The 26918-nt window shown below is 49.1% G+C and overlaps 1 protein-coding gene across 4 annotated transcripts in view; it reads left to right on the plus strand.

The window, feature by feature from the left end:
* Positions 1-732: 732 nt before the first annotated feature.
* The window catches only part of DAAM2 (dishevelled associated activator of morphogenesis 2), a 127167-nt gene continuing 100981 nt past the window's right edge, over positions 733-26918 (plus strand). For 2 of the 4 annotated variants that reach the window (XM_047797064.1, XM_047797065.1), the window contains exon 1: positions 735-1026. The gene's annotated coding sequence lies outside the window, so the exon portion shown is untranslated. Of the gene's footprint in view, positions 1027-1437; positions 1716-26918 lie in introns of those variants that run through there. The other 2 variants (XM_047797061.1, XM_047797062.1) reach the window with 2 other exon arrangements.

Below are 26918 nucleotides of genomic sequence, written 5' to 3' on the forward strand. Positions count from 1 at the left end.
CATAAGAATCCAGACCTGAATACCTAGAAAATTCGACAGGGTCATCACCCAGTGGGTGCCATCTGCTTGCTCACTCCTGGGCGGGCGGGGGAAGAGAGACAAAGATCCATACTCACACTGAGGACCGTGCCAGTCACGGAGGAGACGGTTGCTCTTGACTAGCAATTTCCAGTCCAGACAGGGAGATGGAGCACAATCACATTTAAGGGGAAGAAAAAATTAAAAGCAATTTTAAAAGTATGAATAAGAGCTATTGTAAATGGCCCAAACTCTACGTAAGCAATGAAGTAAGATGAATTGACTGGTACTGAGTTGGAAAAGCTATACAGAGGCAGGGAGTGTGGAACATAATTTAATAAAAAGAAACTGGGGTTTTTTGTTTGTTTGTTTGTTTGTTTTTAAACTCACCCACTCCCAAAGAAGAAATGGCAAAGCTGTTAGGGTGCAGACCAGGGCTTCTAATTAGCTGTTCAGTTCTGCCAGATTTATCTCCTTTCTTGCCCTAGCACCTTCCTGGGACATCGTGTCCCATGCAGGGACTTGGTCGCAGGAGAGGGCTCCCCCACCCCAGCACCCGCCCTCCCAGCCGGCTCAGACCAGGGGAGGAGCGAGGAAACCCACCGCCTGGGTCACCACTTCTGCCGCTTGACCCTTCCATGTTTCCAAAACAGAGGGAACCCTGAGAAGGCTCCTTGCCAGAGCTGGAAACAGCTACCCTCATTGTCTGCCTCGCCCGGCCGGCTGCGCTCTGCCTTCCTCCCGCCCCTGCTTTCTGTCTGAAAGTGTGAAAATTACAAATCCCAAGGAACTGCAATCAGAACTCTACCTAGGGAAAATTCAGAGTATCCTTGCCATAAATATCCCTGCTCCAAGACGCCTGACGTCAGAGCGGGGCGGGAGGGCGCGAGGCCGGCCCAGGGGAAGCAGCGAGGCTCTGGTCGGAATACGGCGAGCTCGGCGGGCGAGGAGCGGGGCGCAGCCGGCTCGGGGCTGCGGGAGCGGCGGATGCACCATGGGGTCTCCAGAGTAAGTGCGGCTGCCTGGCTCTCCTCCCCGCTTCGCGTCGAGGGCATGGGGGAGTTGGGTCGGGGTGGGGGTGGGGGGGACCGCGGGTAGCTTCCCGGGGCACTTTCCCACTTCTCTACTTTCTTTCCTACGGCGGCGAACGGGGATGGGAAAGGCAGCGGCCCCGCGGGCTGCCTGTTTTGTTTCTGCAAAGCGCTTGCGGGAGCTGCCGAGGGCACTTGAGTGGGGCTCCCGGGGGCCTGCGTGCGTGTCTGTGCGGATGGGTGTGATTTGCGTGTGTGTGTCTACTGGACGGGCACATCTGGACACAGGAAATATCTTTGGAAAACTTTTGGAAAAATGTTTGTTTGTGGCTTTGAAATCTGATTCCTTGTTGTCACAAGCGGACAAACAGAGCCGGTGCGGGGGCCTCCCTCTCCCCGCTTCAAACTGACAACTTTTTGGTGGCGGCTTTTGCCGGTTCAGCTTGTGCCTTCCTTCGGTTGGTTTAACTCTTTACAAGCCCCCAGCTCCCACTTGCAAGCTGGGCCCCTGGCCAGCACGCAGGGTAGAGGGAGCGCGGAGGTTCTTGCTCTCAAAGCCAGTGGGATCTTGGAACGAGCATCCTAGGAAAGGAGTCCTGAGTGGGGATCTTAGCACCTGCGGCTGCTGCCCATCCGTCTGCCTGGCTGGGGCCCTGACAGCGCCAGGTACTGTGGCTTTGACTTAACCGGGAAAGAAGGATCTGGTCTGGAGGCAGGTAATTGTAAGGGGGAGGAGGAGGCTGCGGTGGTGGCCAGGACGCTGAGGCTCTGTGTCCAACCCTGCAGGAGGGAGCGTGGGATGGATGTGTTTGCCACATGTGCCCATGGTGGGGCCCCTGGTGGGTTTTCTGGGGCGCCTCTGTGCCCCAAACAAGATGCAAGCTCATAACATAAAGAGACATGTCTGAGCGGTGGGGTGGAGGAAGGGGGGTGGTGGGGGAGAGGGAGAGAGATTTTTATCAAAATTGAACACAGATTGTTGAGGTCTGGGCTTGATTTAACTCTTCTCTCTCTGCCTTGGCCACTTTTCCACAGCCCTGTAGGTGGATTTGCAAAGTTCCTGGGAAGGTGGGAAGGAAAACTCACACCTCTCTCCAGGAAAGAGTCCCTGGAGGATTTTCTTGAAGCCTCAAGGGAGAGAGAGCAATATCCAATCTTTAAATAGTTTCAAGTTTTGTGTTTGTCCCCCCCCTCCCCCCACCCTTCTGAGTTTGGTGTCAGAGTCTTGGATTTCTTTGAAAAGTTGGCTGGAAAAGGGAACGGATTTTCCCTTGGACTTGGAGGGGGAATTGTGCTGGACTGGGGGGGGGGAGGCGGGCAGCATGACTCCACCAGCCCAGGATTGCCCAGTTCCTAGTGCACGCACTGGGTGTCAATAGTTGCTCCACAAACCAGTGGTGGCCACAAAGAGAGCCCTTGTCAGCTTCATCCTAGCTGGGTCTCTGCTTTTGTATTTTGCAATAGAACCCACCTACAGTGTTTGGGTGGGAGGAAGATCACTGGGCTCTCCCTGCGTCCTAGAAAAATGGGAGAATAAAAGAAAGGGACGGGGAGGAAATCTGGATAGAAAAACGGCCCCACAGGAAGTTCAAGATTTGGGAAGGATTTTAGAAATTATACAAAGTGACCCCAAGGGAAGAGCTGTAAAAGACTTGAGCAGTGTCAGCCATGGGCTCCTTTAACTTCAGGAGTCTGCCTTCCACTTGAGCGCAGTGAAGAAGGAAGAACTCTGGCTCCGGGGCTGCGTGTAAACCAAAGTGGGTGTGAACAGGGGCAGCTGGGTACCCACGAGCTGTGTTGCAATGATGCGTGAGATGCACGTGGAGGCGCCTGGTTCTGCCTTAGAGACTGGGGTAGGGGAATCGTGGCCTCAGGCATGGAAGCATAAAGGGCCATTTCTCAGTTACTCTGGGAGCTGCCTCAACCCCATTTCTCCTTTTTTGTTTTTAATTAAAAAACAAAAACAAAACTGTGCTATTATTGTCCTGCTCCCTGGTGGTTGGATGCGCTGGTGCCGAACTCCTAGCTGAGTTTCCAGAGCTCTTCCTCTAGATCCTCAGATGCGGAGGGAATGCTCGTTTCCCCATCAGGACGAAAAGAGGAGAGAAACTTCTCCTGGGCATTGGAGAGTCGGGGAGATTTAAGACTGGGGAGGCAGTGAGGGCGGGACCAGTCGGAAGCCTGTGGGGGCGGGGGGTTGGCTTTGGTGGGTGTGGAGAGGTTTAAAGACTATAGCCTACAGCTTTCTACGGAACCATGTCCTCTCCCCATTCTTCTTTCTCAAGCCCCTGCCCTCAAAGGTTTTTTTTTGGCGGGGGGGGGGGGCACAAAACAAATTAAACTTTCCCCATTATTGAAGGGCTTTGGATCCAGAGATGAAGAGGGTGGTGTGGGTGGTTGGGGAGTGCAGAGATCACCGGAGAGGCTGGATCCTTTGTTACCATGGAGCCCATGAAAGTAGCAATTTAAACTTTGCCAAGCATTCCCACCTTTTACAGTAAAAGGCTGACGACCCAGGGCTGGAGGGGACCCATCTGGGAGTCTAGGGTGGCCTCTTGTTCTGGCACAGGACCTCCTGGGGACAACTAAGGCTGAGAACTAGGCTTTCACCTCTTTCATCACCCTCTCTGGAGGGTCAGTGGAATCCTGACCCTTTTGAGTTTGCTCTGGGGGCCATGTCGCCAACTTCAGGACTGGGCTGGGTTCTCAGGCCACTGGGGCTGATATGGAAGCCTCCTCACTGGCCCTTCTATGAGCTCAAGCTTCAGGCTGGCTCTGTGGTCACCTCTAAGGTCAGGGTACTTAGAGAGGGGGCATCTTCAGGCTCCCCAGAAGGGGCGGAGGCACTTGGCAGAAAGACCCTCTTGGAGGGTGTCCGTGGCTTTGGCAGCAGATGACTTTCTACATCTCCACAGCCAGAGCCTCTGTGCTCAGGGACCCTGTGTCCTTCAGCTCTGGACGTCAGATGCAGCCAGGTGCAAGGGGAAGAGTGTGGACATCGGAGGGGTGTGCCCTGGGAGACAGTAACCGGGGATTCGTGACTTGTTCCGAGGTGAAGCTTCCTCACCTGTCACACGACGATGATCTTTGCCTCGTGGTCTCAAAAATGAGGTTATGCAAAGGGATGAAAACGGAACTTCCAATGTTGTAGACCCTTCCTAAAGGGAATCTCCCTAATTTTGTTTCCAAGTTTTTCAGCCATTAGGCGCCCACATGGTGTGCAAAGGACCTCTCCCCAAAGCTGGCTCCGTGTTTCCCGTGACTGAAGGCCAGTGGGTGGAATTTCTAGGGCCCAGGTCATCCTACTTCTTCCTCCCCTTAGAAATGGTGGCCCCTGGGGATTGTCCAGGAGCAGGCCTGGCCCGTTGTCCTGAGGGGTGGGAGGGGGCGTTAGGCATATCCTGAGTATCTGGCCTGGAAGCCATTCACGTGTTTGAGTTCTTGGGGAGGAGGAGGAGGCCAGCAGAGCCGGTTGAATGTGTGTGGTGGGAGTTGGGGGGTGGAGTGGGGCTGGCGCCAAAAGATCAAGGACCCAAGGATGGAGGAGCCTGGGGTCAAAGGCTGGTTAGGCCATCACTGCTTCTCCGGGGTGCTCAGGTCAGAGTGAGCGGGGATAGTCTGCTGGGCTGTAAAAGAAAAAAAAAAAAAAGGAAGCTTCAGCCCTCCATGAGCGCCTTGGTGGGTAAGGGCCGGGGAGGCGGCCCCTCCCTGGTCTGGTGGCCTGATGTGGCTGATCCAAAGGACAGAAGGAGTGTCTGACGTGGAGAAAGCAGCTGCAGGTTCTCCTGGCCCATCTCAGAGCTTCTAAGTTATCCTTCAAGTTGACATTTAAGACTTTGAAGATCACATTTGTTTCTGTTTTGTTCAAGCTCTCTCTTTAACCATGGCCTGGGATGACTTTTCGGCTTTTAAGAGGCTCAGCCAGTGGCCAACTTCTTTTGAGATGGCCCAGATCTCAAGGGGGTCAGTGAATTCCTCAGTGCTGGCAGTGTCTTTTTCTCTGAACTCTCTCCTCACATTTTTCTGGTTTGTTTTTTGTTTGTTTGTTTCATTATGAAGTTATAAAATGGCACCATAAAAACACTGTGCAGGGAGGAAATGCCTATTCTTTGGACCTGTGTATCCTCAGGCCAGGGCTGCGTGAGGCTTATCTGACTATGGCACTAGCAGGTGTTGTGGGGCTCTTTCTGGGTCTTCCCCTCCAAAAAAAGAAAAGAAAAGCTTTTGGCAGCGTGGTGGCCCTTTGAATCCTGACTGAAGAGGAGCCGTCTTCTTTGTAGGATGTCCCGTGGGTCCATACAAAGGGCTCCAGAATCAAGGAGACCCAGGTTTGAGTTCTGGAACCTTCAGGTCTCAAGCTGTTCCACCACTCTGGGTCTCCTCCTCTGTCAAATGAGAATAAGAGGTATTCTCACTCCCCAGGCTTGTTCTGAAGATGAAATCCTGCACGGGAAGGGACTAGCACACTGGTAAGTGCTTGGCAAAACAGTAATGTCCTTCCCTTTCCGGTTCCGAGCTCATGAAAGTACATGGCTTTGGACATTTGACCCAGAGTCACAGTAAATATGCCACTTTTTCACGTCTTCATGACAGTGCTCACGAGTCAACTATCTCGGCCTGGCAATGGAGACCTTCAATATAAAAGTGGGCACAGATCAGTGCTCTCCATGCCAGACCAGTGGCACCCCCATGCGATGCTCTATTGGCATAAAGGAAGGACCACCAGCTCATTCACCCATGAACCTGCGCTCTTAGTCAGCTACCCACAGAGCTCCTTGTAGAAATCCCAAACACTGCCTTGGTCCAGAGAATCAAGGTTGAAAGTTGGGAGGGAAATCACCAAGGCAGGACCTATCCCTAAAACAGAATAATAATGGTGCCATGACGATAGTACCTGATGTTTGCGTAACAGCCAACAGTTGGAAAAGCAGGTGCCCTTATTTCATCCTCGTGACAATCATGTGAGATTGGTATCATCCACATGGTACAGCACAGACAGAGGGGCTCAAGGGCTTCCCATATCTCACACAGCATGTGAAAGAAACGGGAGGCGAATGGCCCCCCAAGCAGTGGTCACGACCCCTCACCTGGGGAGGCTGTAGAAGGATCAGTTCCTGAGCTCTGCTCCAGACTCTTTGAGTTAGCATATCTGAGTTGAATTGAGGGTCTGATTGACTACCAGGTGAGGCTTCTACGATGCAATTTGAATTTGATGAGCGCCAAACATGTAGAAGGCAGGCTGTTTGGGCGAGAAGGGGCCCAGGCACTGACCGTTCTGCCAGTTCCCCAGGTGATCTGAGGTGTAAGTGGACAGAGAGCCATGGGTGTAAGAGAAGTGTGGAGAGGACCAAGGTTAGCAATCAGGGGATCAGCCAGAGGCGAAACAAGCGCCCAGCCCCCTGCTAGGATTTAAGCTCCGGGAGGTGGAGACCAGTGTGCATCTCAGTCAACCCAGAGCCTGGAACCCTCAGTAAACAATGGCCAAATGAGTGAACAAACTACTATGGATTAGGAGCCAACAATTTCAGCAGCCAAATTCAGCCAGTCACCTTCTTGTGTGAGTAAAGTTTTATGGGGGCACAGCCGTGCCATTTGTTTATGTGTGGTCTGTGGCTGCTTTCATGCGAAAATGGCAGAGTTGAGTGTTGTAATAGCGGCTGCGTGGTTCGCAGAGGTGAAAATATTTATTGTCTGGCCCTTTCACAGAACGGGTTTGATGGCTCCTGCCCTGGCTCTCAGAGTGAACAGAGCAAGTGTGGCTTAGGGGGAGGGTCCTTACTGCGTGGCAGTCAAGAATATGGGTTCTCGAATCAGACGGACCAATGTTGGAATCCTGGCTCCATCACTTGCCTCTTGTACATTATTTCACCTCTCTTGAGCCTCAGTTTTTTTTTCATCTGAAAAATGGGGATGATGATAAATCACACGGCCCTTGAAGGATGGTTGTGTGGAAAGTAACAACGTCTTTTCTAACAAGGGAAATCGTGGTTACTCCATTTTGCTCCGGTTTCGCCTTCCTGCGACCCCCACCCCTCCCCTTTCCCTCTTCTCCCAGTAACAATTTGTTTCAAATTAGCCAACCGGTAAGAGTGTGCCTCCTGACCTGACTGATGGGAAGGGGACAGGTACATCACCTGCGTTAGGGATAAATAGGGGAGGGTCCTTTTCTTAGCATGCACACTTTGTGGAGTGCCCACGCCCTTCTGCAGAAGTGAGGAGCCTTGTCGAGATTTCTCTTTGTCCACGTGTCTCACTTTCTGACACTGACGACCCGAGCCAGAATTATTATAATTTCCAACAGTTGTGAAGATCGCCAGCCCCTGGCCTGGAGTAAGCATTCAGCAAACGTTAGCAACTCCTATGATGGTGGCGGTTGTAGTTGCTGGCAATTAACCACTTGGAAGGAAAGCTAAAAGTCTAAATCCGGGATCACTGAACAGAATGAGGAATGTGGTAGGGAAAAAGAAAATTGTAAGCTGATTGAGGAAGAGAGACTGATGTGAGGTTTCAGAGGTAAAAGGCGTCCTTTTGAGATAGGAGATTGCACAGGTCAGGCCCCTGAGTGCAAGTCCTGCTGCTATGGGGCTGACTGCTGTGTCTGCGGCAACCTCCGTCATCTCTCAGGGTTTACTTAGTTCTTACTGTGCTAGATCTCGCCCCAAGCATGCGCCACCTCTGTGCCTCTTGTTTGCATACCCTCTCCCTAAAAGGCCCTTCCCCAGGGAGTTCCTGTTGTGGCTTAGCAGACTAGTATCTATGAGGATGTGGGTTTGATCCCTGGCCTTGCTCAATGGGTTAAGGATCTGGTGTTGACATGAGCTGTGGGGTAGGTCGCAGATGCAGCTTGGATCTGGCGTTGCTAAGGCTGAGGTGTAGGCCGGCAGCTGTAGTTCCAGTTTGATCCCTAGCCTGGAAACTTCCATACGCAGCACCTGTGGCCCGAAAAAGAGGAAAAAGAAAAAAAAAAATCCTTCCCCAGTCCTCCTCTTCCTGGGCTCCTTGTCCTGCCAGGCTTGCTCAGGCAGCCCCTTCTTGCCCAAGGTCCCTTCGGCCACTCCTTCCTCCATGTTACCCTGACCTAACACGTTGCATTGCAGTCAAGGAAGGACTGAGTCTCTCGCCGGCTTTCTATATGTTTGGAGCTCATCAAAGTCAAATTGCATTGTAGAAGCCACACCTGGTAGCCACACAGTGTTGATCAGACCCTTGATTCAGTGGAACAATTTGGAGAACTCAAAAATTAACTCTTGATTGATTCTTTTTTTTTCTTTGTCTTTTTGTCTCTTTTTTTGTTGTTGTTGTTGTTGTTGCTGCGATTTCTTGGGCTGCTCCCGCGGCATATGGAGGTTCCCAGGCTAGGGGTTGAATCGGAGCTGTAGCCACTGGCGTACGCCAGAGCCACAGCAACGCGGGATCTGAGCCGCGTCTGCAACCTACACCACAGCTCACGGCAACGCTGGATCATTAACCCACTGAGGAAGGGCAGGGACCGAACCCTCAACCTCATGGTTCCTAGTCGGATTCGTTAACCACTGCGCCACGACGGGAACTCCTTGATTGATTCTTATATTGAAAATTTTATGCCAAATTGAATTTGATGCCAAATTGAATCTTCTGAATTTTATTCATAGCTGTGAATATTATTTTGAATACTTTGATTGTTTTGGATCAAGGATAAGATCTTTGATTCAACCCAATGATTTTGACAACTCGATGGTTAATCCTTGAGGAATGAGTGGGCTTGCCCAGGTGCTGATGGGATTGCTGGAGGAAATCCCCAGAGCCCACCAGATAGAGGCGGTGATCCAGTTTATAGACTCTGGGGATTTTTTGCTGTCCTCATCCCTCTGCGCTGCTGTGGTCCCTGCCCTCTGGAACACCTCTCCTAAGGGGTAGCCGGGGACAGGGAAAATGGAAGAAACTTAAAACCAACTGGTTGACTTCTTGTCAGCAGATGTGGTGAAAAGTTGGGTTTTGGCTTCTCTGGGCTTTTCACATATATGTGCCAAGATAATTGGGACTTGGCTTGGGAGGGTTGGCTCTTATTAGCACAGAAACAGAGAGAGGCATGGTCACGGATAATAGCAAACAGCAGGTAATTCACAGCATTGCCATTTGCCTATGGAATGTGCTAGATAATTTTTTATAGATTTTCAAGGCCGACTTACATTGGTGGCAAGTATATAATATCTGTGGAGTAATATTAAAATGTTTTTTTTCCCAGTGATTAAAGAGAGGGCACAGAAGAATCTCGGCCTGAAATGAAACATTCCTTTCGAGTAACCCCAAATGGACAATCAGGAGCTGATTTCTAAGAGGGGTAGGAAGAGCAGGAATGAAATAGTATTTTTATATAGGTCCCCTCTAGGCACATGGCCCCAGGCAGATAATTTTTTAAAATGTACTTTTTATTTGATTTTTCAAAATTATGGAAGTAATTCTCTCTTGCTTATATAAGTGAATCCATATCCTGCAGAGATACAATGACAAGCTGAAAATCAAGAGCATCTTCACCCCTCCCCCACACCCTGGGAATTCATGTTATTGCCTAGACTGAATCCTGCCCTATCTTTTTCTTTGTTCACACAAATATAACAGGTGTGTATACAGGTATATCAGCGGCTTGTTTTCTGAGCGTGGGTTTTTCACTGAAATGGAATTACTCTGCAGCATCCTTCTCTTCCCTTTGACCGTTTGTCAAGGTCATCCCCACAAGGGATGGGACTCTATTTGTCTGATTGCTTTGCACCTGGATACCCACAGCTCTCAGTGTTTGAGATCATGCCATTCTTGTGACCAGGTTTGTTTTTTTTTTTTTTAAATCAGTTATTAAATGTGGTTTCATCCCAGATGATCACCAGTTTGGGTTGCTGAATCTGACCCAACAAGCATCCATCACCTAGGAAAGCTGAGTGATTGATGTACCCAGCCTGTGACATCCTGGCTCTGGTTACATGCTGGGTGTGGTCCTTGATTGTCTCCTGTTGTGAGCTGTTGTGAGTCAGGTCCAGGGCTGCGCCCTCCTTCTCATCAGATTCAGTCTTCCCTCCCTGGGTCTCCTTGGTCACTGAATATGCAGGAAGAGCAGAGGAAGCATCCAGGACTGATGCATTGGGAGAACAGTTCAGATGAGGCAAAGCAGGCTAGTAGTCAGATGTGTGCACCCTACACTCATATCGGCTGACTGGGGTCCACCCAGGCCGCCTGCAGGACTGAAGCTCAGCAGCAGGCAGGGCTGGTAGTGGACAACCCTCTTTGGAATTGTCTCAGCTGAGGACAGTTGCCCCACCTGCTGTCTCTCCTTCCAGGTCTGCCTGCATCCAGTGACCAGGGGGGCCCCTCTGTCCCCAGGAGGGGAAATCCTAAAGGGCATCCCAGCTTCAGGGCTCCCCTGTGCTGGGCTGACGCCTTTATGGAGGCTGCGTGGCAGCTTGCTTCTCCCTCTGGCCAGTGCTGTCTCCTGCCTGGACCTCCTTCCCATGGGAGGTTGACTCCAAGAACCCTTCTGATAACCCCCTGCCTGCCCCAATCGTTTTACTCATTTTGCCTGAAATTGATTTGCAGGAGCTTGTTATTTTCCAGAGAATGTTGGTGGCTATGTCAGAATATGAAAAAGGGCATTTTTTTTTTCTTGTGCTCTCTTGTGTTTTCTTTGTTTGTTTCTTTGTTTCTTTTTTTTTTTTTTGTCTTTTTAGGGCCGTACCCATGGCATATGGAGGTTCCCAGGCTAGGGGTTGAATTGGAGCTACAGCTGCCGACCTGCCGCACAGCCATAGCAATGCCAGATCCAAACAGCATCTGTGACCTATACCATAGCTCGTGGCAATGCCGGATCCTTAACCCACTGAGTGAGGCCAGGGATCGAACCCTTGTCCTCATGGATACTAGTGATGTTCATTACTGCTGAGCCACAATGGAAACTTCTTGTGTGTGTTTTCTAGGCGAGACCCAATTGATTTCTCTCCCAATAGAGCGGTGCCCTAACTGGGAAGGCTGAGCCAGTGTTTTGACTTTATTGCCAAGTTTGCATGGGCCTCTTCTCCCCACCCCAAGCCCAAGTGCCAGGCTGAGGGGAGTGGGTGTATCTGCTTGGAAGCATGATCCCCTGGGAGCCACCATCCTTCTGTGTTGTGTTCACATCATGCCTGCCTGGCGTCTCTCTGCCAGATTGCATTCCTTCTTACAGGGAGTTTGTTTCTTACTGCTTTGTCCCAAGCAAAGGAAGTATTATTGGGTGATATGTATCAAACATTCCGCCTTCTAGGCTATATACACTGATTTGTGCCCAAGTGCCAGAGCAAAGCCTGCCTGCATGATGGATTCTCAGTGTGCCAGACCCGGGGACCCAAAACTGACCACTAACATCTGACCACATTCCAGGGGGTCAGTGTCAACACTCGCTCCCTCCCTCACTTCCTCTGAGACACCACGGCCCCCCAGCCTTCGGGTTCCCTAATCTGGCAGCGAGGGAAGGGAGGAGTCCTGGGCCATGGGGGAAGATCCATTAGTATTCCCATGGTGCCAGAGGCAGTGGTGAAGTTCATTTGAAGGAAATTCAGAGTTCCCATGGAATTTGGGCGGTGGAAAGGCCAAGCCATTTTATTTTATCTTTGTTTTTTCACTTTTTTAACTCATTTTTATTATAGTTATGGTTGTACAACAATCACCACAACCAAATTTTATAGCATTTCCATCCCAAACCCCCAGCTCATCCCCCCTAACCCCCAGCCTGTCTCCTTTGGAAACCATACATTTTTCAAAGTCTGTGAGTCAGTATCTGTTCTGCAAAGAAGTTCATCGTGTCCTTTTTTTAGATTCCACATGTAAGTGATAGCATGTGACATTGGTGTCTCACTCCTTGACTCACTTCACTTAGCACGATAATTTCTAGGTACACCCATGTTTCTGCAAATGCCATGATTTCTTTCCTTTTTATGGCTGAGTAATAATCCATTGCGTATATGTGCCACATCTTCTTTATCCACTCCCCTGTCGATGGACATTTAGGTTGTTTCCATGCCTTGGCTATTGCAGAGAGTGCTGCATGAACACTGGAGCACATACATCTTTTCAAGTCATGGTTTTCTCTGGACAGATGCCCAGGAGTGGGATTGCTGGATCAAATGGTGGTTCTATTTTTAGTTTTCTGAGGAATCTCCATACTGTCTTCCACAGTGGTCACACCAGTTTACATCCCCACCAACAGTGTAATAGGGTTCCCTTTTCTCCACACCCTCTCCAGCATTTATTGTCTGTAGCTTTTTTTGATGATGGCCGTTCTGGCCAGTGTAAGGTGGTACCTCATCGTGGTTTTGATTTGCATTGCTCTAATAATGAGTGATGTGGAGCATCTTTTCATGTGTTTTTTGGAGATTAATCCCTTGTTAGTCACTTTATTTGCAAATATTTTCTCCCATTCTATGGGTTGTCTTCGCGTTTTGTTTAGGGGTTCCTATGCTGTACAGCAAAGGCCAAGCCATTTTAACTCTTCTTTTCTTTTATAAAAATTTCCTTCAGTATATTTATTAGTCTGTGCCTGATCATGAGACACCGGGCTGGCAGCTGCCCAGAGAGAGAGTTAGGAATTGCCTCTGCCTTTCCAAGACATTCAGTCGCTAGTTTACCGTCACCGCCACCCTGAACAGGCGGGATGTTATTGATGTCTGTGGATGGCGGGGCTGAGAGCTGATAAACAGACCCGATTTCTGCCTATCAAGCTGGGGGTCAGAGCACAGGCCCTGGCTTCAGATTCTGCCTCCACTTCCTGCCAGCTGTGTGGCCTTGCATAAGTTACTTCTCTCTCTGCTTTAATTTTCTGGTCTGTTAAATGGGGTATAATGTTAATGCACGATTCAGTAAAGAGAAAAAAAATAATGCTTGAAACCATGGCTGTCATGTACTGAGCACTAGGAAGCGCTAGTGATGATGGGGATGCTGATTGATGATGGGGTTGATGTTGAGGACTGAGATGACGGTGATGGAGATGGGGCTAGAGAACAGGGGCTAAGTCTCACAGGCTCTCTCTCGGCCCCGCATCCTGCTCAATGCTTGGCACAGAGCTGGGGCCCAACCAACGTTTATCAAGTAAAATATGCCCCTGCCTTTGCTAACTCTGCTGCCTACTTAGTCTGTTCAACGCTCTTATACTAAAAAAATTATGTAAAATTATATTTTAGGAGTTCCTGGTCATGGCGCAGTGGAAGAGAATCCAACCGGGAACCATGGGGTTGCGGGTTCAATTCCTGGCCTCACTCAGTGGGTTGAGGATCTAGCATTGCCATGGGCTGTGGTGTGGGTCACAGATGCGGCTCAGATCTCGCCTTGCAGTTGTAGCTCCAATTAGACCCCTAGCCTGGGAATCTCCATGTGCTGCAGGTGTGGCCCTAAAAAGCAAAAAAAAAAAAAAAAGTCATTAAACTTCAACATGATTCAGAAAATACAGTTTATAAGCATATAGTTCAATGGGTTTTCACACATCAAACACACCTGTGTAACCAGCATCCAGTTGAAGAAACATAGTATTCCAAAGTCCCCACCTCCCCTGCTCTGAGAAGTCCCTTTCGCCCCCTTCTGGTTACTCCCTTTCCATAATCCTGACTTTAAGCCCAAAGATGAATTTCGCCTGTGCGTGGCCTTTGTGTAAATGGAATCATATAGTGTGTCCTCATTTGTGTGTGTCTGCTTTTGCTCAGCATAGCGTCGTGTAGATCACTGTTGTGGAGGTAGTATTCCATCACGGGACCATCCGCTCCTCATCCACTCTTCTGCAGGTGAGCATGTGGGTGGTCTCCAGGTCTGGGGCTGTTGTCAGTAGCCTTGCTGTGAACACTCGTGCACTTGTTCTCAGGCAGAGATACGAGTGCTTTTCTGTCGGTGTGTTCCTGGGAGCGGAACACCCCGGTCACAGGGAATGCGTATGTTCAGCTTTGGGAGACAGTGCCGAAGAGTCTTATGAAGTGGTTTTCTGTAAAGATGAAGAAGCTGTTCCAACCTGGTGTAGGGTAGGGGCTGGAGGCCTGGGATTCCTGAACTGTGTGTACCCTCCATGCTCTTGGTATCCGAGTGCTCTCGAAAGCCTGCCGAGGGATGGTCCAGGCACTGTGCCAAGTGTTTCACTTCCACTCCTTCACCAAATCCTCACAACCATTCCATGAGATGAGTGCCCTCACGCCCTCTTGCAGATGGGGAAACCGAGGCTCAGCACAGTCGAATAACATGCCTAAGTTCACATGGCAGAGTCAGGATGTGAAACAGATGTGCCTGCATCGAACCCTTGTGCATTTCAGGATCTGGTCGTCAGTCATTTTGACTCCAGTGCTAACACCGGAGAGAAACACAGACACAGATGTTGGGGGCCGGCCCCTAGAACCTGGGCCCGCTAGGGCTAGTGGCTCTGGGAAGAGGTCTATAAGAGGGAGCAGAAATACAGCAACCCGATGACCTCGGGAGGTCAGATTGTTTTTTTCCTGCCCAGGCACTGCTGGAGAAAGTCATCAGTTTCCTGGAAGGCAAGGGTGACCATGTAATTTACTGTCTAAACCAGGACTCTTTCAAAAGTGAAAGGGGTGCTAACTGGGTGAGACGCTGGGGAAGCAGGCGTAAATGGGGACGGTCCAGCTTCACTCACTGCCTGGAAGTCTGACTGGACATCGCTTCCTCGCTCTCCTGGTCAGTGGGACTGCAGAGGCACTTTTGAGCCCTTTCAGTATGCGGTCTGTCCGGACTTTGCCCTGATGCAATGCGCTTCTAGTCTCCTCTCTTTATACCACACAGCCTGGTTTTCTTCTTCCCCTCTGCACACCATTCCCTGCTCAAATGGGCCTCTGACAAAGTGAGTTGCTTTGAACAGACCCCGTTCCCATTGAGATGCGTATGCCAACAGGTGAGAAACTTCTAGAAGTATGGGGCTGTGCCAGACTGGGGCTGGTATTTATGGCACTTAACCTGGTGATGGGCACAGAGTTAGCACTCCTGGAACACTTGCTGACTGTATGTCATTTATCCATGTGCTTCATTCATTCACTCACTCATAGTTCATAGAGTAAGAGATTAGATTCTATCCTCTTTTTTAGCTCTGACTCCTATTCCACTGGTCCACTGGTCCAGAAAGAGAATCAGTTGTGTGCTTGGTTGGCGGGGGTGCAGGTGCACAAAGAACAGAGGATAAAAGGGATCAACTTAATGAATAGCCAGCACATCATGGAATTTGATGTCAGGATCTAGGTTTGAATTTCAACCATCCACTAATGAGCTGAACGGGCTTAGGTAAGCGATGTAGCAACTTAGCATTTCTGAGCCTCATATTAACCATGTGTGGAGTCGAAGTGACAGTGATGCCCAGGGTACAGGAGTAGAGTGAGTCTGTGATGCAGGGTGCACGAACCATGTTCAATATGCCGTGAAGTGCTATGTAATTCCTAGTTGTCGATGGTTGTGGTGGTTTGACAACTATTTGTGAAGCACCGGTGGGAGGTGCCATGTGCTGGGGCAGGTCCTGTGGGATGAATCCGTGAGCAAAGTTGACTCCCCTGCCTCCACTCTCTTAAAGTGAGACATCAGTGTGTCTATGGCAACCCATGTGACTGGGAGTTTTTATTAATAAGCAAGGGAGGAATCAGCAAATTCTTGGAGGTCTTAGGGATTCGATGTGGGTGTCAAAGATAAAGGTGCAAAGGCTAATTAATTTCTCATTAAGCCCACAGCTGCATTTGCACCAGAACAACAGCAGGAAATATTTAGGGGCTTGTGGGTGTCCCGCTGTATCTTTGGTATAGCGTGGTGGCTTCTTGTACACATTCCGGGGTCAGACTACTGGGATCCAAATTCAAATTCTACCTGTTGTTAGAATTGCAGCCTTGGGCAAGAATTCATTCTCCTGAGACTCAATTTCCTCATCTATAAAATGGTGACAATAATAGTACCTACCCCCCACCCCAAGTGAGGACAAAAAATAAAACTTATAAAAATACTTAGAGCAGTGCCTAGAAACACAGTATCTACTTCATAAATCTAGGTTGTATTATCGGCCGCATGCTTTATTTTCCATTGGAATATGAGGTACAATGTCGTGCTGGTCCGTATATGGAGGAGGGAAGAGTGTTTTGCAATGAGGGTTGTCAGGGAAGGCGGAAAAGAAGCATCCTCCAGGTGGACGACTTTTATACCCGGAGCATGTTTGTGTCCATGACTACTCTGTTCTTAAAGCTTGGAAAAGACAATTTCACATGGAAGAAATTCCTTCCCTTAAGAAACATAAGTTAAATGCCTGCTGGAACTTTGGAGCTGAGTAAGGCATGTTCCCTGCCCCCATGCACTTCCAGGCTGGCTCATCCATCCTTGTGTTGGGACAGGGGATGTTGCTCAGAGTGTTGTTGAGGAAGGACCTAGAAGGATACTCTTCTGCGTCATCTGTGCCATGAGGGGGAGATGCTCAGAGTTGAAAAAATTAGATTCCATTTAAGAGTGTTTGGGAATGTGAGGAAGCTGTGGCATCTCCTTCCCAGTTCCTGTTGTGATTAGAGGTGCAGTTTCATCTGCTGGGCCGGTAAAGCCATGGCGCGTCAGCAGCAGGAGGAGGGACAGATGGTTCCTGGGGTTCCTTGAGCGTGTCTGTGATGTCCACGTAGTTGGGCCTTAAAGGGAACAATGAAAACCTTCTGAACTTTCCCTGAACAGTGTTGACGAGGTCCACAGAAGTGCCTTTCTCACGTTGCCCGGGGATTGTTGGAATTTCTGCTTCACAGGCTTCATCTCCACTGTTGTGACTCATTAAAAAAAACTCCATCTCAAAGCCAGTTTGCCAAGGAAGTCTTTCCTCTCTCCGGCCACAGCTCTTCCTCCCTCTCCAAGTTTCCTCGTGAAGAAGTGATGAAATACTACCCAACTTGTTCAAGCTTTTATAAATGAAAAGGAAAAGGCTTTTGGCTTTTCAAAGCGTGCACATGCCATCTTAATGCTCCAGTGATACTGTAGAACAATAAGTATGTGGAAAGAATGTTCACCCAGACTTGGAATCAAGGAAATACCACACATGGAAGTCTTAGGGGGAGGTCAATTTCACACTCATCAGATTGGTCCCCCCAAATTATACTCATCCCATTGTATGTAGAGCCAAAGATAGCTCCCATTCACTAATGGTGGGAATGAAATTGGTATGGGATTGCTTTGGAGAGCATTCTGGTACTAGCCAGTAAAACTGAGGATGTGCTTACCCATGACCTAGTGATTTCATTCCTAAGTCAGTTCAGATTTGATACACGTGAAAAGATTTGTTCAGGAATGTTCATTATGGCATTTTTTTAAACCTTGAAAAAAATTTTATTATAGTTGATTTATAATGATCTGTCACTTTCTGCTGCATAGCAAAGTGAGCCAGTTATACATATATACACATTTTTTTTCTCATATTATCTTCCATCATATTCGATCCCGATTGGATATAGTTCCCTGTGCTGCACAGCAGGACCTCATTGCTTACCCATTCTAAATTTAACAGTTTGCATTTACTAACCCCAAACTGTCAGTCCATCCCTCCCCCTTGGCAACCAGAAGTCTGTTCTCTATGGCTGTGAGTCTGTTTCTGTTCTGTGGAGAGATTCCACGTATAAGTGATATCATATGGTGTTTGTCTTTCTGACTTACTTCACTTAGTAAGAGAATCTCTGGTTGCATCCATATTGTTGCCAATTGCATTCTTTGGTTCTTTTTTATGGCTGAGTAGTATTCCATTGTGTATATGTTCCACATCTTCTTAATCCAGTCATCTGTCAATGGACATTTAGGTTGTTTCCATGTCTCACTACTGTGAATAGTGCTGCAGTGAACATAGGGGTGCATGTATGTTTTTGAATGAAAGTTTTGTCTGGATAGATGCCCAGGAGTGGGATTGCTGGATCATGTGGTAGTTCTATATTTAGTTTTCTAAGGAACCTCCATACTGTTTTCCCTAATGGTTGTACCAATTTACCTTCCCACCAACAGTGTAGGAGGGTTCCCTTTTCTCCAGGTCCTCTCCAGCATTTGTTATTTTTAAACTTATTAATGATAGTACCATAGCATTTTTTAAGAGCTAGGAAACTATCCAAATGTCTATCATCAACCAGGAGACTGGTTACAAATTTCGATATGTATATACAGTAGAATACTATGGAATATAGAGAAAAAGGGAATAGATTGTATTGTGAGGGTATAATCTCAGAAACAATGGGAAGTGGAGAAAGCAAGTGGCAGAAGGAGAATATTGCCGTTAAGTTTAAATCATGCAAAATAATACTTTTATTTACACACATTTACCCACATAATAAGGGGGTAAAAACCATTATTTTGGAATAATATTCCAAATTCAGAGAAGTGGCTCCCTCTAGGGAAGGTGGGAAGGAAGACCAGGGTGGGTACACAAGGCCTCCCTTTAGCTGCAATATCTTGGTTCTTGGATCCAGTGGTGGCTGCACAAATGTTTATTTTATTGTCTATATCTTGTAGATTAAATATTTTCTAATTTATAACGAGGTAACCGTAAAAAACGGGCACAGGAGTTCTCATGGTGACTCAGTGGTAATTAACCAGACTGTATCCATGAGGATGCGGATTCCCTGGCCTCGCTCCGTGGGTTAAGGATCCGGAGTTGCTGTGAGCTGTGGTGTGGGTCACAGATGTGGCTTGGATCCTACATTGCTGTGGCTGTGGCATAGGCCGGGGGCTACAGCTTATTCAACCCCTAGCCTGGGAACCTCCATGTGCCTCTGGTGTGCTCCGCCCCTCCCCCCCCCCAAAGGGGCACAAACTCCTCCTCCACCTCCTCTGCCTATTGCCATGCAAGTGGGCATGCGGTAGAGGGACTGTGACATTCCTCTCCAACTGTTCCAGGTTCATACAGGGAATTTTAGGTAGATGTGTGTGACTATCTTCAAACAGGATGTTCTCCCTACGTTTGTACGGGACCCCGTAAGCACATGGCAGTCATTGTGCGGTTTTTTTAAGATTTTTATTTTTTTCTGTTATAATTGATTTACAATGTTCTGTCAGTATATATATATTCTTTTCTCATATTATCGTCCATCATGTTCCATTGCAGGTGACTAGATATAGTTCCCTGTGCTCTACAGCAGGATCTCATTGCTTATCCACTCCAAATGTAATAGTTTGCATCTACTAACCCCAAACTTCCAGTCCATCCCACTCCCTCCCCTACCTCCTTAGCAACCACATGTCTATTCTCCATGTCCATAAGTTTGCTTCTTTTCTGTGGAAAGGTTAATTTGTGCTATATATTAGATTCCAGATATAAGTGATATCATATGGTATTTGTCTTTCTCTTTCTGACTTAGTATGAGAGTCTCCAGTTCCATCCATGTTGCTGCAAAGGACATTATTTTGTTCTTTTTGATGGCTGAGTAGTATTCCACTGGGCAATCACTGTTTTTTGAACTAAAAAGCTTGACTTACTCTTTTCTGACTGTGGGTTTTTTGGGATCATATTTTGACATGTTGGTGGAGATACAAGGTAGGGCTGTGGCAATAGAAATCAAAGAGCAACTCTCTGGTTCATTCTCCATCTAGCGAGTTGATAGAGGCTTCTCTCATCCCATCTCTTCCTTGGGACTTTCTGGTCTTCCTTGCTAGTGCTGGCGAGTGAACACAGCCACCATCCTGCCATCCTTTGGTTAAGGACTCGGGGCCAACATTATTGAGTATTTCTCATTGGCCTGGGGTTGGGGGAGGGGGAGGCATTGGAAGGAGAATCCTCTCCTCAGCATAACTGCCTGGTTTCCATGACATTCTATATCCCTTCTGACTTTCATTAATAAGCCATAGCTCTGGGAGTTCCCATCGTGGCTCAGTGGTTAACGAATTTGACTAGCATCCATGAGGACGCAGGTTTGATCCCTGGCCTCTCTCATTGGGTTAAGGATCCTGCATTGCTGTGGCTGTGGTGTGGATCAGCAGATGCAGCTCCAGTTTGACCCCTAGACTGGGAACCTCCATATGCTGCGGGTACGCCCCTGGAAAGAAAAAGAAAAAAAAAAAAAAGCCGCAGCTCTTTACCTCTGCAGTGGGAAAGCACCTCCCACTGGGAACTGCTTCACTTGCTTCTACTTGACAATGAAGCTGTGCTGACTTCTCTGGGCGCTCATTGAAGTGCAGTTGATTCATCTCTTTGCCATGCCTTCCTCTTTTTTGCGGCAGGTTCTCCCTTGGATCTTGGTCCAAGCCCCATCCAAGTAACCCAGGCTGTGCTGGCCTTGAGTGCCCTGTCTTGTATTGTGCAGCCTCTGTCCTTGACTGAGCCTGTGAACCATAGCGCTTGGTTCCGTACGGTGCTTGAGCTGGGGACTGAAGCTGGGGGTGGATTTCACCTCTGCCTTCTGCTTATTTGATCTATCATGGTTCATCTGCATTAAACAGGAGCAAGTCACATACAACAGAGACCTTCAGGAGCAAAGCTTAGGTTGCATGGTTGCTCTGAGAAGGGACACTGTAGCCTTATCAGGCCCTGGGTAGGAAACAGTGGGCACTCCCAAGAGGGTTGAACTGATAAGAAGGTAGAGGACTATTTGCAGAGAGAGAAAGGGCTGGAGGAGATCGTGAGGCGCCCAAGGGCCAGTGGCGGCGGGAAGCTCTCAATACTCCTCTGCCTGAAAGGGCGACGGGAGGAGGGGTGCTGTCAGAGCCCCGAGTCAGCTCAAGCCTGGGCGGAGGGCTCTGGATGCCCTAGAGCAACACAGCCCCTGCCAGACCCAGGGCTTAGCAGAGAGAATGGGGGAGAAACTCCCCAAGATCCCTCTCCTTCCACCTGCCTGTCACCTGCTCTTCTTCCCCATTGGGTACCAGATGCCCAGGAATCTGGGTGATGCATTCTGCAGAGGCCAGCCTGCCCTGGTCAGGGGCACGGCAGAGAAAGGCAGGGAATGGAGGCAGACGGTCAAGCCGGGAAGAGTCTGCACCTTGTATATTTCTTCTTAAAAATTAATTTAGAGTAGAGTTGATTTACAGTGTCGTGTCAATTGCTGCTGTACAGCACAGTGACCAGTCATACCTTTAGATACCTTCTTTTTCCCATCCCATCTTCTATTATGTTCTATCCTAAGAGATTGGAGATCCCTGTGCTGTACCTCGTATATTTCTGTATGTGGTCCCCATGAAACTAGAAAGACCAGGTGTAAGGAGGAGTCTCTTGTTTTTCCACCTGCCGTAGCACTGGGGCAATTTGGGCTACATTTTTTCAGACTGGTTGGCCCCTGGCTTAGAGGGATAAGCCGGGAAGGAAGTCTGAGAGGGAAACAAACTGACACTTCTGGTTTGGATCCTATACTCTGTTCTGTGCTTTGAAAAGGAACATGATCTGGATGAGACTCGGTGATTGGCTATTTAGCATGCTCCGGGTATTTATCCTACCTTAAAATGACTGAGCTTGGTGGTCTCAAGAGGCAGGCTGTGGCCTTGGGACCTGTTCTGAGCCCAGTCCAGGTGACACATGCTACGTCGGTCTTGAGTGCCCTGAAGGACAGACATGTGAGGCTGAGGATGCTCTTAGTGCTGATCTTCCCAGAGTTTCCTTCCTGGCTCTGCTCTCCTCCACATCACTCGTTATCCTCACCCTGAGGCTCACCTGAGCACATCTCACCTGTGAAGGCCATGATAAGCGTTGGAGAGGCAACCTTGATCGAATGCCCCTCATTGTGGAGGCATGGGCTCTAAACACCATGGCAAGGTTTGGAGGAAGGAGAAGATAACATATCTGATAACATATAGGGACTGCCCTTGAGAATTCCCAGTCTCATAGATGAATCGGGTCGTACACACCAAAGGCAAGAGACACCTGTACAGCAACACATCAAGAGACTATTCTCAACATACAAACCAAACATGTGCTTGGAAAAGGAGGGTGAGGGAATAGAGCTGTTGTAGTTGGTGGGCTTTGGAGCAGAGAGAGTAGTAGCCCTGTGACCTTGGCTAAACATTTGACATCTCTCAGTAGGCCTCAGTTTCCTCATCTGTAAAATGGGCAAACTACATGTTCTCTTTCTCATGAGGCAGTGGTAAGGCTTACATGGAAACCTGCACAAGAAACACAGGGCCTTGCACATGATAAGTGCTTGATAAATGTTCAATACATGTTGGCTGTTAGCAACATCATTTTTATTCCTAGAGATAAAGCCAATCCGCTTCTGGAAGGAGGAGGAAAGTCTCCAAGACTCCAGAAGACTTGGCCTTCTTGAGTCTTTTAATTGACCTAGTTTATAACCTCTCCCAGCCAGCCCCAGGGGCCTCCATTCTTGGACTCCCACTCGTGTCCCATCAAGAGTGGCATGGGTGCTTGTGGGGGACGTCTGCTTGTCCCCTCTAGGTGGGGAGGAGAAGTCGGAAGAGGTCATCTTGTCTAGCATTTCCCAAACCATGTTTGATAACCCCCTGGGTTCCCACAGCGGCCCTGGGAAGAAAGTTCTGTGGTTACAGAAATTTAAGCAGCACTTCTATCTTCACTCTTCCCACCCTCATGGAGCCACAACGCTCAGAAACTGCAGTCAAAACTGGTTTCATATTGTTTAAACTAGTATTCTCTCTCTTTATCTAAAGAGGACTTTTTCCATGGGACACCCCACAGAACTCGCATTTTCAGGCCCATATCAGCTACATGGAATAGAAGCCCAACCAGAATGGCTCTGAAACTGACAGCACTAATGGCCTGAACCCAGCTTAAGCCCAGACTGGGACTTAAACCCACAGTTTTAAATGAGAATCACTCACCCGGTGTCTGGACTCACTGAGGTTCAGGTTCTTCATGTCTCTGCACAGAAGGAATTCAGAAAGAGACAAAGTGATAGGCAAGAAATAGATTTATTAGGATAGGATGCTTGTGAGAGATGCAAGGAGGCTCTGCCTTGAGGATTAGGGAGCCTACAGTTTTATCATCCAAGGGGAGTGGGGGTCAGAAAAGACTGCCTCTTCCTTTCTGGGAGTAGAGGCTCCTCTTTGGTATCTAGTATTCAAATCAGCAGAAGGGTGGTCCTTAAATTCCTGAATCTGAATGCAGGCCCCATCCCATCCCCCACCCAATGACCTGAGGCAAATGCGGAGCCTCCACTAGTCTAGCAAGCCTGCTTTGTTCTGATGGCTTTCTTAAGCCATTATTAACTTACAGTGATCGCCCAAAGTTCCCTAGGTTTCCCTCTCTATCTGTGGTCCCTTACTAGGACTTCTACAACTACCTGTGCCTATTCCATCCCTATCAGCTCTATCAACTGGATTCTTCACTTTTCTCATTTCTCAGGACAGCAGATGCAGCCCTAGTTGGCAGAGTGACACCACAGTGCCACGAGGAAACCAGGCTTCCTCTGTCTCTCTACTTCAGCCTTCCTTAGAATGAAATTTTTGTCTTCGTGCTCATTGTCTCGTGGTTACAAAATGGCTACACCACCTCTAGCTTCACATCTGCATTCCAGGCCAGGAGAAAGAGAAAAACAAAGCACAAAAACTACATGCCAACTAATTCCAATCTCTTTAACAAGGTTTTCTGAAAGCCCCTTCTAGAAGCTGGTCAAAACTGTGTTAAGGAGAGACTCCAAACTGCAAGGGGGAATCTAAGGGGAAGCTGAAAACTTTTTAAATGGGCCTTTGGCTGCCTCAAATGCAAACAGGGACCTCTTAGTATGGAAGGAGGGGATTCATATTAGATGGGTAATTCACATCACTGCTTGAGCAAATCTTTGCTTTTTTCTTCAGCTGGTTGATTCTAAGAGCAACCCATGCAAAAGAAATAAAAGCAAGCAAAGAAATCAACCACTCTTTGTAATCAATAGAAAATACCAAGGCTAGGCAACAAGGCACTGGGCTCACAGACTCCTGGGAGGATGCCGTTGGCATCTGGCCTGTCTCATAGCCACAGGGGGGTTCCAGCTAATGGCTCACACCTGTGTGGACTGCCCCTAGGTGACTGAACCCCGTCACCCCGAGCTGCCAGGAAATCACCTTACACTTCCCCCACCTTCCCCTGCATCCTGTGGCCAAGGACTAACTGGGGAAAGGTTCAAAGGGCCCACTTCCTTGCCCCAAGGAGGGCAAACACAGCCGGGCGCTTCCTTCCCCAGAGCGCCCCACAGTATGGGGCTGAAGCTCGACCAGCTCGACCTCTCCTAAAATCACTTTGTTGTCTGAGCCTAGCCCTGCTCTCTCCTCTTTCCCTTGGTCCCTTCCTGGTTTCTCCCGAGAGCATGGCCTCAATACCTCACATGTGTGCATATCTCTGACAGGCTCTGCTTCTGGGTACCTAGATCCTCAGGTGTCCCGGGTGACAGCGCGAGGTGGGGTGGGGGTGTTCATTTCCTCCTAAGGGATTTGGTATAAAAGCTGGTCCCTCAGCACTGGTCAGCTTGGACTTGGCCTGAGTACTCTGGAGACAGCTCTGTCTTCAACCCTGATTATGGGGGCTGGGGACCAGCTTTTTTCAAGTTCTGTTCCATGTGTTTGGGGAGGATTCTGTGTAAGACACTTAGCAAGCAGAACCTAGCATGGTGATCTTAAGCCTGGTATTCTTAGAAACACTGATTTGCATTCTTAAGCCCCCAGACTGTTTGAAAGGGGGTGGGTGGGTGTGTGTGCACGCTTGCGCGCGCTCTCAATTTTCCATCTTGTGGCAATGGCAGCAGGGTATTTATAGCTGGATCTACAGGGCCATTCTCACGTGGCTAAAGAAAATTAAAACCTCATGTGGATTTTGTTTTGTTTCCCCCCCCCCCTGCCTCTACCATTGCAGACTCTCCAGTTCTTAAACCCTTGTTGTTGTAACTAGAGCCGCACAGAGCATCACAGCAACTACAGCGAGGTTATGTAAATTGACTGTTTCAGGCAAAAGCGCCTGCTCTTCTCCAGTCAGGCCGCAGGGCCCCAGAGGGGACTTTGAGGGAGAGCTTGCGAGGGACACTTAAGTGGCAGCCCCACCCATCATGGCTCTCTCTAGAAGGGCTCCCCAGATTAACCCTGGGGAATGTGGCTCCCTCAGGTCACCTCCGGAGCCCTCTGCATACATGGGCTCCTTGCAAAGACAATTGTTTTCTTTCCCCCTTGTTTTTCTGTATTCTTAAGCCTTTTCTGTCTGTGTTTGGCCCTCTTGGTTAGATGGAAAACACCCAGGGGGCCTGGTCTGCTTACCCTGGTTGTTGGAGCTCTTGGCAGGCGCTGCGTGGGGAGATAGGGTGGGCGGGGCAAATTCTCAGGCCCCTGCTTTCTCCAGATGGATTCAGAACTCCTGGGCTTCTCCAGACAGCAAGGTTGGGGTGTTTATTGACCTTTACCCAGAGGCCAGTGCACTTCCTGACCTTTTCAAGCTGGGGAGGCCAAGGGACCAGGACCCCTGTGGACCGTCCACCATACATTTCCAGTGACCTGGAATCCACACGTCTACAGTCTGGATTTTTGTCTTTTTTAGGGCTACACCCACAGCGTATAGAAATTCCCAAGCTAGGGGTTGAATCGTAGCTGCAGCTGCTGGCCTACGCCATAGCCACAGCAACTCGGGATCTGAGCCTCATCTGTGACCTACACCACAGCTCACGGCAACGCCTGATCCTTAACCCACTGAGCAAGGCCATGGATCAAACCTGCATCCTCATGGATACAGGTCGGGTTTGTTACCGCTGACCCACGTGGGAACTCCCACAGTTTGGATTTAAGTAGCTGGGGCAACAGAGGGTCTGTGCTGTGGCCTTGGGGTGGGCAGCCTGGCCTAAACCTGTCAGAACATGCCTGGGGGTGGGGGGGCATGTGGCCCAAGGTGCTTGATAAGCTTAGCTGATGTGACTTCCGGAGCTGGGTCTTCTCACTGCCTGGCCGTCCCCAGGGCTTTCAGGCCCACAGCATAGAGAGCTTTATAAACACCTACTCTTCCAATTTGCCAAACAGTATCTACCATCTACTGTAGGCCTACTGTGTGCCAAGCCCTGCACTGAGACCGGCACACTTCAACACACCTCATTCTCAGCATAGACCTGCAAAGCGGGCGTGGTCCCATTTTACAGAAGAGAAAAATGAGGTTCTGAGTTCAGGCCCCTTGCCTGAAGTCACACAGATAGGTAGAGGCCCAGAGTGCCCCACTCCCATACCCACGCTCTCCGTGCAGCACCCCGACACCTCAGAACCATCTCCTTTTTCAACAAGCTCAGTAACCAGCCACCTGGCTTCCACTGTGCTGTGTCTCTCTGGCATCACCAGGCATTATTCCATATCCCCACTTACCCAGCGTGCTTGTGGTGGCCTGCTAATCACAGACTGGGAGGTGATTTCTGGTCTGGGGGTGGCTTCAGGCAAGCTGGAGGTGACTTTGGTCTGTGGGTGGCTTCAGGAGAGTTGGAGGTGACTTTGGTCTGGGGGTGGCTTTGGGAGAGTTGAAAGTGACTTCTGGTCTGAGAGTGGCCTCAGGAAAGTGGGTGGGGGGTGACTTGTGGTCTGGAGGTGGCCTCAGCAGAGTGGAAGGTGACTTCTGATCTAGGGGTGGCTTTGGGAGAGTGGGAGGTGACCTCTGCTCTGGGGGTGGCTTCAGGAGAGCCCTTGGCTTGACCCTCAGGCTCTGCATCTCAATCCTGCCTCCCCCTCTCCCCACTCCTGTGAGTTCCAGAGGGTTTCCAAACCTAGAGGAGAGCCAGCAATTCGTTAGTCTTTGTCCTGTTTCCAAGAATCCCAAATATACCAGAATTCCTCCTTGAAAAGTCAAGCATTCTTGGGGAAAGTGTGTGTCACTGAGAAAGCGAGATTCCTCGCGTTGGGAAATGAGATCCGGGACCAGTGCAAGAAAATAACTGTGGATTTCAGAGCCAGATGGAAGTGGATTGGTCCTCCCAGACACCCCATCTCCCTGCTGCTCACCCCTTCACAAAC

The sequence above is a fragment of the Phacochoerus africanus genome, chromosome 9, assembly GCF_016906955.1.
Source record: "Phacochoerus africanus isolate WHEZ1 chromosome 9, ROS_Pafr_v1, whole genome shotgun sequence".
NCBI classification, from domain to species: domain Eukaryota; kingdom Metazoa; phylum Chordata; class Mammalia; order Artiodactyla; family Suidae; genus Phacochoerus; species Phacochoerus africanus.